Genomic DNA, 11,164 nt, shown 5'->3' on the forward strand with positions numbered 1-11,164 from the left:
CAACCTTTACTCTGTGTAACCTTTACTATAGGGGTTAGTCCTTTGATATTTACCAAAGTATTAACATACCTAGTTTTAAATCAGTTATCTCACTTACTTTCTGCTTAAAATTTTCTATATTCTGTTTTTCTCCTACCTTTTCCTCATTTGAATATTTCTTATTATGTAATTTTCCAGTATATTTGCTTGAAAGTTATTATTTTATTATTTGTTTCTCTAGAAATCACCACACGTATCCTTGACTTGTCAAAATGTAATGTTAATTGACATGTTAATTCCCAGGTAAGGAAAGGGCCTTAGAACGCTGTAAATCCATTGTACTCCACCCTAAAAAACATGCTATTTTTTCATGTCTTTTAAAGTCTCTATATTTTTACTACAAAGGATGTTATTATTAAAAAATTCAGTATTATATTTTTTGTTGCCTTTTATTTCTATTCATATATCCAATTTTACTTGTCTAAAAACCACCCGTTTAGTTTAGTTTTGTTCTTTGGTTTTTTTTAGCTCAGGTCTTCTAGTGACAAATTTACTCAGTTTGTTTGTTTGTCAGAAAATGTTATTACTTCACTTTTAAAGGACATTCTCTCCAGGATTAGATTTCTAGATTTTGCTGTGCCGTAGGTAGGTTTCTTATTACTAAATCTGTTTTATCTTCCATGGGCTTTTAAAATCTGTGGCTTGCCTTTTCTTGCTCAGTAAAATAGGCACTACTTATTAAAAATTTGCTTCTATTCCTTTCACTCACTTCTCTTCTTCTGCAGCAACAATTACATGTATGCTAGACCTTCTCAATGTATCCTCTGTAACTCTTACTCTATATTTTTCATTCTTTTTCTGCATGCTTCACTTTGGCTATTTTCTTTTGATTATTTCTTGTTCATATATTCTATATCTATGTTTATTCTTCTATTACTACTATCTATTTAGTTCTTAATTTGGTTGTTGTGTTTTTCACTTTTATAATTTCAAATCTTCCATATGCTTTTTATAGATTTTCCAGTTCCCTGAAGAAGTCCAAGTCTCTTTGAAGCATAGTAAGCAAAGTTTATTTTACAGCCTATGCCTGATAACTCTAATATCTAGAGTTGTGGGCTTATTTCTATTGTTTTTCTGCTGTTTTGTTTTGTTTATGGTGTCTTTCTCCAACTGGGCCTGATTTTTTTTTTTTAATGTGCCAACCACTGTATTTGAAAAATCATAGAAACACTGAGAGCATTAGAGATATTTCTTCTCTCCAGACAGGATTTACATTGCTTCTGGTGAGCTTTGAGGAGCACTAGCAATATGGACTTCTTAATGCAATTTAAGGAATTGAGATGATTCAACAGTGAGCCATAGTCCCTCTGTGGTCTTAATTTTAATTCACCTTTACTCTGAAAATTAACCTTTTGGGCTACCAACAAATTTCTAGCATATTTACTAGGCACATATTTAGCAGGCCTGGATTCCAATTTTTTTCTCCATTTTCCTTCTCATAACTACAGGAATTGAGAGATTTATAAGGGAAAGGCAACTCCAAATACTAAGTGCACCTTTCTTCGTGGCATTATTAACCCTCTGATGCCTTCGTGTAAATATTTTTATATTTTGTCCAGGCATTAAATTGTCCTCCAAATTTTCCACCAAATTTAGGAGTAAGTTGGTCCTTGCCAAAAGACACATGCCTATAAATGTGTATGCCAACTCGAATCCATCTCTCTCTAGTTCTAAAGCACATATTCCTAACCAATATGTGGCTTTTTCCTACTAACTCTATATCTAAGTTTCAAAGAAAAAAGCACAGTGATTCCTAGAGGTCATGAAGGAAGTAGAGATTACTGGAGGTTATGAACTTCAGTACAGTCCTGCAACAACCTTTGGGAATTCACTACAACTAGGGCTAGACTTCATCCTTTTAGTTTTAGTGACGCAGTGTTGTCAGCATGATGGTGACAAATCCTCGGACATAGAGTCACAATACCAATCTCATAGAATGTGATGTATAACTTACAATGCCAACCTACTCAAAACAGTCATGAAAACTAGGTTTATGTCAGTCAATTAGTGATCTTTATTACTGTTGTTAAGTGACTGGAAATAAAAGATGAACTATAATCAGAAGGTTGTATGTAATTAGAACAAGAGTTATTTGGACGTCACATAAGCTATCCTACTCCCAGGACAAAGAGAGCTGAAATCCATGGTTCAGAACATTCTCTTCCCTGGAGGAGTGAGTGCTGCTGCCTTATAAATTTGGTGGGTTTCCGTTTTTTATCCACTAGGGCACCTCATCTCTCTTTTTATTCTAGTCCTTCCTCCCTAAAGAAATATCCCAGATACTTTGATCAGAGCTTTAGGTATTCCCAAACCTTTCAACTGAATAATTACAGACATTCTTGTTTTATTTCTAGAGTAGTTATTACTTTGATACATTAGGCGGGTTTTTTTTTAATTTAATGTACAGCCTTATGTATCTTAATTCCAGATGGAAGTTATACACATTTTTATTGCCTGATTTATTGATAAACACATGTATTTAGAATTTTACACATTCTGGAAACTGCCTCTATTAGACTGTAATTTAATATTTTTGAAACTAATAATTCTTTCAAAAAGCGTGATTAAATTATATATCTGTATGTTTGTGTAAGTTCATACAATTGTTAAAATGTATTTTATTTTTACTTCCTATGATCTACTAACTGTGTTACAATTTATAATATAATTATGTCTTCATGTCTTCAAGCTAGGGAATTTGCATTTCCAGGTTTTGTTTGTAAGGTAAAAGTTTTGGATTAGATAATATTGATGGTTCCTTCCAGACCTAAAATTTCATGACTCTGTGATTCATGTAGGTTTGGAAAAAATGATTCTACTGGCTGCATTTTTAACTTAGGTACAATCCACTTGTTTGCTGCCACCATTGGTCGGGGCATCATCTCTTCTACATGATCATGCACTTGAGAGTTGAGCTCATTTCTCTAGAGATGGAATATTAAGCATGTCTACAAGTTGGCCTCATATGTGAACAAAGCCTTTAAAAATTGATAATTTGACTGTATTAATTCCAGTGAATAAGCTTGAGGAAAAATGGGTAAAAAGTACAAGGAGAAAACACAAGCATTTGTCAATGTGTATATATGGTATGCCTTAAAAATAAAGGTCCACTCTAATAGTTGTGCAGTTATTATGGCATTACTAATTCTACTGTTGGTATTTTGACTGTGCTTTTGAGATCTTAACACCCCTGATGTTACTAGAAAATATTTGCTGTGCATAAGTATAACATTTCTACTTTTATTTTTGAAGATGTTATTGATGGCAGTTTTAAATGACACACAATGTTCCTTTACAGATTTTTAATGTTTGAAAAATTTAAAATAAGACCAATAAGGGAGCTTTAAAGTGAAAGCCAATTGTGTTTAGTCACAATATTTAAACATTTTCCCCACCTTTCTCCAGGGTAAATATAGGCTTTCTTTTAGAGATTTCAGAGCATTCCTTTCTTTTTTCATTCATCACAAATTAAAATTATTGAACAAAGGCCATCTGTTTTTACTCAGTACTTAACTCATAACCTTGTTTTTTTTTTTTAACATCTTTATTGGAGTATAATTGCTTTACAATGGTATGTTAGTTTCAGCTTCACAACAAAATGAATCAGTTATATATATACATATGTTCCCATATCTCTTCCCGCTTGCGTCTCCCTCCCTCCCACCCTCCCTATCCCACCCCTCCACAGACTTACTAGAGAATGGACTTGAGGCTATGGGGAGGGGGAAGGGTAAACGGTGACAAAGCGATAAAGAGGCATGGACATATATACACTACCAAACGTAAGGTAGATAGCTAGTGGGAAGCAGCTGCATAGCACAGGGAGATCAGCTCGGTGCTTTGTGACCTTGTATTTTTAAAATTTGCCTCTTTAAAATGTGATTGATCTCCACCAGTGTGTTATTTCTCTGTGAAATTTTTTTCATACCTCCTAATATACTTAGAGTTTTCACCTGAGGAGAACTAAGACTATCCTTTCATTTTCATGTTTCTCTCCAATAAAGAATTTAAATAATCACTCACAAATAGGAGAGACTAATTTGACCTAAGAATAGTTATCAACTGAGCTTGTCTTGGAAATAATTATCCAAAAAAATACTGAGTAACTATTATACAGTACTCTAAAAAGATGTAACAAATAATTTCCTCTATAGCTTTAGCAAATTAGACTTTGATAATACATTAAGCATGCTGAGGTGTGAACAATTCATCATCTGTTCTTGCAGTGTTTAATTGCTTTTTAAATTGCATCTGTGATTTTGACCTCCAACAAAAAGCAAGCATGACTTATTGGGTTACTCATAGAGCAGCAGAATCACTTGTAGATGGATGCTATCTAACTCATCACATTCTGATAGTTTTTAGTTAATTTACAAATCACTTGCATGTGGGGGGCACTTAAAACGTGTTTTCAATAAATGAATGTAATAATGTTTTAAGTAATATGTTCTTAAAATGGTAAGAAAAAAATCCTAATTTTTTTGGTTTTTTTTTTTTGGTCATTTTGAATGGGTTAAGGGGTCTGAGAAAGAAGTATTAGTTGATTTTCCACTTTCACTTAATTGTAGTCTTCACAATAAACCTTTGTGTTCATATTAAAAAACATAAGAAAACCAAGGTTCCAGGTGATTAAATAATTTACCAATGTGCCAATGTTTATATGTGCTCAATTTATGTGTGTTTAGGCCAGAATGTGAGATTGAGCTTGTATAGTTACTCTAGTTTGTGTTTTGATGAGCTAATTTCAAATCTTTTCTAGAGCAAAGGGTTTTATCGATCAATAAGTTCATCTATGAACTTAATAAATAAGAGGAAAAAGATAATTTGTCAGAACCTGTTTAGGGTTTGATGTTTAACATATGTAAAACGTCATTAAAAATGTACTTAAAGGGCTTCCCTGGTGGCGCAGTGGTTGAGAGTCCGCCTGCCGATGCAGGGGACACGGGTTCGTGCCCCGGTCCGGGAAGATCTCACATGCCGCAGAGTGGCTGGGCCCGTGAGCCATGGCCGCTGAGCCTGTGCGTCCAGAGCCTGTGCTCCGCAACGGGAGAGGCCACAGCAGTGAGAGGCCCGCGTACCGCAAAAAAAAAAAAAAATGTACTTAAAGAATCTGAAAATAAAGCTATTTTCTCTTCCCGTCTCAGCCAAGCCACTTCCTCTCACTTAAGTTTTTCCCTTCTCCTAAAGTATTCTTGGCCAGGAAGGCTGTACACTAGAAGGATCTAAATATTGTACCCTTGAAGTAGGTAAAGCTCCAGATCTCTTAGCCTAATGTAAGACTTTCTCACACAGAAAGAAATATAGTAAGCACTTCTGTGATTGCCCAGGAATATTGCAAGTGCAGAAATTATCTTCAACAAAACTGTGTGTTACTCGAGACATGTGAACCAAGTATAGACCTGGTTGAAGGGAGAAAAACGGACTGGTCTTGTTCTCAAATTAGCTACACCTGCTAATTTGGTGCAAAGATGAAGGATTTTTAGAATGAATAAACAAGTCTCTGCTTTGTAAACTTATCTGTTTATATCTTTTGTTTTATCTAAATGATTTTGGTGTTATTCCATCATTTATTTGTTGTTACCATGGCTGTTTTTGCTGTTGTTACTGTTTTGAAAAACTAGTTTTGAATAATTACAACCATAGAGAAGAAATTTTGTGGATGTTTATGTCAGGCAGTAACAAATATAGTGAACAGTGGAAACTTGGAATGAAAAGTTCTAGGGATCCACTGGAGTTGCCATTTTTATTTCACTTCAACTTTGTCTTAATCTTTAATGCTTTTGAAATTTAGCATTTTAGATGTAGGTAAATCTCATATCGGCATTTATATGAGATTTACTCTGTGCTCAAATATTCCAACTTCCTCTGCTCATTAACTCACTTGCTCATTCCTAAGAGCGGTGTTGTGTACACAGCTGCTAAACTCCTAGGAGAGCTCCCATTTGGTTCTGTCAGTTTCATTTATTTTTTGGAGGGTGAGGAATTTATTTGATGTCTCAATCTGCAAATAAATGTGTAATCCTTCACTCTCTGTTCAGGAGGTGTCAGAGAGCTGGGTGCTCACAGACAATAAATAAGGGGGTGTCCAAACTTCTGGACATTTGGGCATGGTGTCCCCTTGTGAGAGAAGAGGCTCCTCCTGCTGCCTCTCTGATTATTCTTCTCTGTTTACACCCTACTCTCTGGCTCAGTCTTTGTTCCATTACCTTATTTCTCTTTTCACAGCTGTAGTCCTATCCAGCATATATCAGATTATTCTCTTTTGAATAGCATTAAAGCTTTTTCAAGTCTTCTTTCTGTCTAGCATGCGAAGGGAAAAACTACCTTTGGTATTGTTGGAGGAAAAGGTGAGAGGGAGAGAAATAAACATAAAATACAGTGAATAATAATTGCAGTGATTAATAATTTATATATTATATATATATATATATAGAGAGAGAGAGAGAGAGAGAGAGAGAGAAAGATCAGTTTTTAATTTTAACCATATCATTGGGTGTGGATATATCGCATTGTTTAGTTACCATGATTTTCTTTGATGATTAGTGAGTTTGAATGTCTTTTCACTTGTTTATTGACAGCTGAAATATGATTTTTAATGAAAACTGTTCAAATATTTTGCCCATTTTAAAAATTAGATTGTATTTTTCTTATTGAGGGTATAAGCCCCTTGCTAGTTATGTGTTGCAAATATCTTCTCCCACTGTAAGGCTTTACTTTTCAGTCTCTTAATGTTATCACTTAATAAGCACTATCTTAAATTTTAATACACTCTAATGTATTTATCTTTTCCTTTCTGGTTAACAATTTCTGTGTCTTGTTTAGGAAATCTTTCTCTACCAGAGCTTTAGAAAACATACTTTGCTACCTTCCAGAGCTTATGGTTTGTCTTTCATATTTAGATTTACAATTCACCTGAAAATATTTGGGATTTCATTCAATCTGGAGATTAATCAGGGGTGAACTTGCAGCTTTATATAGTCTTCCCATGTATGAAAATAATTTGTTTCTCCACTTATTAGGCCTTTTCTATTTTCTCTCAATAATGTTTTATTTTTCTATTTGAATTTGTTAATTTTATTTAGATCTATCTGTTATTTTTGATACTATTGCACATAGTATCTTTTAAAATTTTTTTGAGGTAAAGAAGTATAATTGATTCAGATACTGACCTTGTATCTAGTAATGTTAAGTTATTTTATTAAATTTTCTTTAGATTATTTTGTATTTTTAAAAATTAATTAATTAATTTATTTTTGGCTGTGTTGGGTGTTCATTGCTGCATGTGGGCTTTCTCTAGTTGTGACGAGCGGGGACTACTCTTGGTTGTGGTGTGCGGGCTTCTCATTCCAGTGGCTTCTCTTGTTGTGGAGCATGGGCTTTAGGTGTGGGCTTCAGTAGTTGTGGTTCGTGGGCTCTAGAGAATAGGCTCTGTAGTTGTGGCACATGGTTTTAGTTGCTCTGCGGCATGTGGGATCTTCCTGGGCCAGGGCTTGAACCCATGTCTTCTGCATTGGCAGGCTGATTCTTAACCACTGTACCACCAGGGAAATCCCTATTCTGTATTTTTTTACAAATACAAAATTGTACCATTTGCCAATGAAAGCATTTTTTCTGTTTCCTCTTTATATAACTTTTATTTCTTTTCCTTATCTTACAATATTGGACTTAAAATCCACTCTCATTAGGAATGATGACAACTATCAAATGCCATTGTGTCTCTTAGAGGGAAAGCTTTCAGCTTTATATATGACGACTGTTTTAAATAGATATGTTTACCTTATCATAATAAAGATATTCTCTTATATTCCTGGTTTCTTAATGTTTTTTGTTAAGATTGTTGAATTTTATTGAATTATTTTTCTATTATGGTGATCATATGTCTTTTTTCTTCCTTTATTCAATGGTGAATTATGTTGGTAAGTTTTTGAAGATTAAAGCCTCATTGATTCTTATTATAAACCCAACTTGGTCTTATGTATTATCTTTCTGATTATTGCTGGGATAAATTTGCCAATATTTCATTTAAGATTCTTCTGACTCATTTTCATGAGTGAATTTTTATTTAATTTTCCTTTCTGTACAGAGTCCTGTTCAGGTTTTATTTTTAATGTTATACTGGCCTCATAAAGTGAACTATGAAATGTTTCCTCATTTTCTGTTTTCTGGAAGCATCTATGGAAGTTTGGTTCCTCTTCTTTTTTAGCTCTAGAGATTGAGTGGCATTATAAGTTTGTAGTTAGGAGCATGCATCTTGGTTCTTCCAATTACTTTATTCTTTTGAAAAAAATACATAACATCTGTATGTCTCAATTGCTTATCTGTATATATGGGAATAATGATTATAACTATCTCAGAGATTTTATGGGGATTAAACACATTAATATTTGTAAAACTCTTAGAACACTCTGACACATAAAAACACATAATACAAAATGCTTTTATCTGTACATCTCAATTGTTAATGAGGTAAAATCTTATTGTATATCTATATGCTATTTCTTCCTTTTTGAACTGCATGTACATAGGGTTTTGGAATATTTTTCTGTTTATTTTGTTATTTTAACCTAAATAGCTCTCTGAGAGAGACTTCTTTAGCCCATGGGTGTAACCTCTGTCTTTCAAATTTCCACTGACATAGTCAAGAAAAATACACATATCAGTGTCATAAATCAGTATACATTAAACATGCAGCAACTTCAAGACATTTCTGAAAGTGCAGTTAGGCTGAGAGAGAGGAAGGCAGAGATTTACCTCTTATGTAGAAAAAGGTATAATATTCCTAGCATGAAGTGAGTGAGAACTACAGAGGAGGTTGAGTGACAGGGAAGGGAGTAGCTCTTATTAAACCTCTGAGAAATGCCCTGGTTTCTACAGTCCACACAGAGTGGTGATTCCATAACAATAATTACAGCCTACATCTGGATGGTATGTTAATAGGGTCTGATACAGTTTGTCCCAAAGATATAGTCACTCTCCAAATAGGACTTTTGACTGATATTATTGGTGGTTTGTATAACTTAAATTATTTGGTATCCTAATTATAATGAATATTAGATAGTATAAGGAAATATTAATTAGAATTGTAATTATAATTACAGCTACTCACCTAGTTAGTTAAGTACAATAAAGCTCTGAGTGACTTATGTCAGGAAAATGTAACTGAGAGATTTATTTGAGAAATTTAGGGACATTCATGGTGAAAAAAAAAGAAATTATATAAATTGGTTTCTTTGAAGCTGTCTTGATCAGTGTCCATGATTTGAATGAGGAATTGAACATTTTGAAGCTGCTTTACTTTGTTGATGTCAAAAGCTGTTAAATGCTTGTTTTTTGAAAACACCACCAAATAACCTGTTGAAACAAATGGCTTACCACAGAAAGGGAGGTGTCTATCTTAATAGTGCTTAGTAGTTACTCAGAACGGGGAGAGCAAAGGCAAGATATATATGAGGCTTTGAGTGACATGGCTTAACAAGGTTTTTTTCAATGATTGAGCTTGGTTAAGATTGGGCAACATTCAGGTATAATATTTTTATAAGTGATAGACACAGAGAGACAAGTATATTGAGGCAAGAATTTCTAAGTAAGTCTTGAAGAGTCCATGAGACTACTTGAGCTATCTTTTTTTTTTAACATCTTTATTGGAGTATAATTGCTTTACATTTTTGTGTTAGTTTCTGCTGTATAACAAAGTGAATCAGCTATACCTATACATATGTGACTATATCCTCTCCCTCTTAGATATCCCACTCACCACACACCCTCCCTATCCCACCCCTCTAGGTGGTCACAAAACACCGAGCTGATCTCCCTGTGCTATGAGGCTGATTCCCACTAGCTATCTATTTTACATTTGGTAGTGTATATAGGTCAATGTCACTCTCTCACTTTTTCCCAGCTTACCCTTCCCCCTCCCCATGTCCTCAAGTCCATTCTCTACATCTGCGTCTTTATTACTGTCCTGACCCTAGGTTTTTCAGAACCATTTTTTTTTTTAGATTCCATATATATGTGTTAGAATATGGTATTTGTTTTTCTCTTTCTGATTTATTTCACTCTGTATGGCAGACTCTAGTTCCATCCAACTCACTACAAATAACTCAATTTCATTTCTTTTTATGGCTGAGTAATATTCCATTGTATCTATGTACCACATCTTCTTTATCCATTCATCTGTTGATGGACACTTAGGTTGCTTCCATGTCCTGGCTATTGTAAATAGTGCTGCAGTGAACATTGTGGTACATGACTCTTTTTCAATTATGGTTTTCTCAGGGTATATGCCCAGTACTGGGATTGCTGGGCCATCTGGTAATTCTATTTTTAGTTTTCTAAGGAACCTCCTTACTGTTCTCCATAGTGGCTGTATCAGTTTATGTTCCAACCAACCAACAGTGCAAGAGGGTACCCTTTTCTCCATACCCTCTCCAGCATTCATTGTTTGCAGATTTTTTGATGACAACCAGTTTGACTGGTGTGACGTGATACCTCATTGTAGTTTTGATATGCATTTCTCTAATTATTAATGACGTTGAGCATCCTTACATGTGTTTGTTGGCAATCTGTATATCTTCTTTGAAGAAACGTCTATTTAGGTTTTCTGCCCATATTTTGATTGAGTTGTTTGTTCTTTTTTATATTGAGCTGCATGAGCTGCTTGTGTATTCTGGAGATTAAGCCTTTGTCAGTTGCTTTGTTGGCAGATATTTTCTCCCATTCTGAGGGTTATCTTTTCATCTTGTTTATCATTTCCTTTGCTATGCAAAAGCTTTTAAGTTTCATTAGGTCCCATTTGTTTATTTTTGTTTTTATTTCCATTTCTCTAGGAGGTGTTTCAAAAAGGATCTTGCTGTGATTTATGTCATAGAGTGTTCTGCCTATGTTTTCCTCCAAGTGTTTGATAGTGTCCAGTCTTACATTTAGGTCTTTAATCCATTTTCAGCTTACTTTTGTGTATGGTGTTAGGGAGTGTTCTAATTTCATTCTTTTGCATTAGCTGTCCAGTTTTCCCAGCACCACTTATTGAAGAGACTGTCTTTTCTCTATTCTATATTCTTGACTCTTTTATCAAAGATAAGGTGACCATATGTGAATGGGTTTATCTCTGGGCTTTCTATCCTGGTCC

This window comes from Leucopleurus acutus, assembly GCF_964270905.1.
Source record: "Leucopleurus acutus genome assembly, chromosome: 17".
Taxonomy (NCBI): Eukaryota; Metazoa; Chordata; class Mammalia; order Artiodactyla; family Delphinidae; genus Leucopleurus; species Leucopleurus acutus.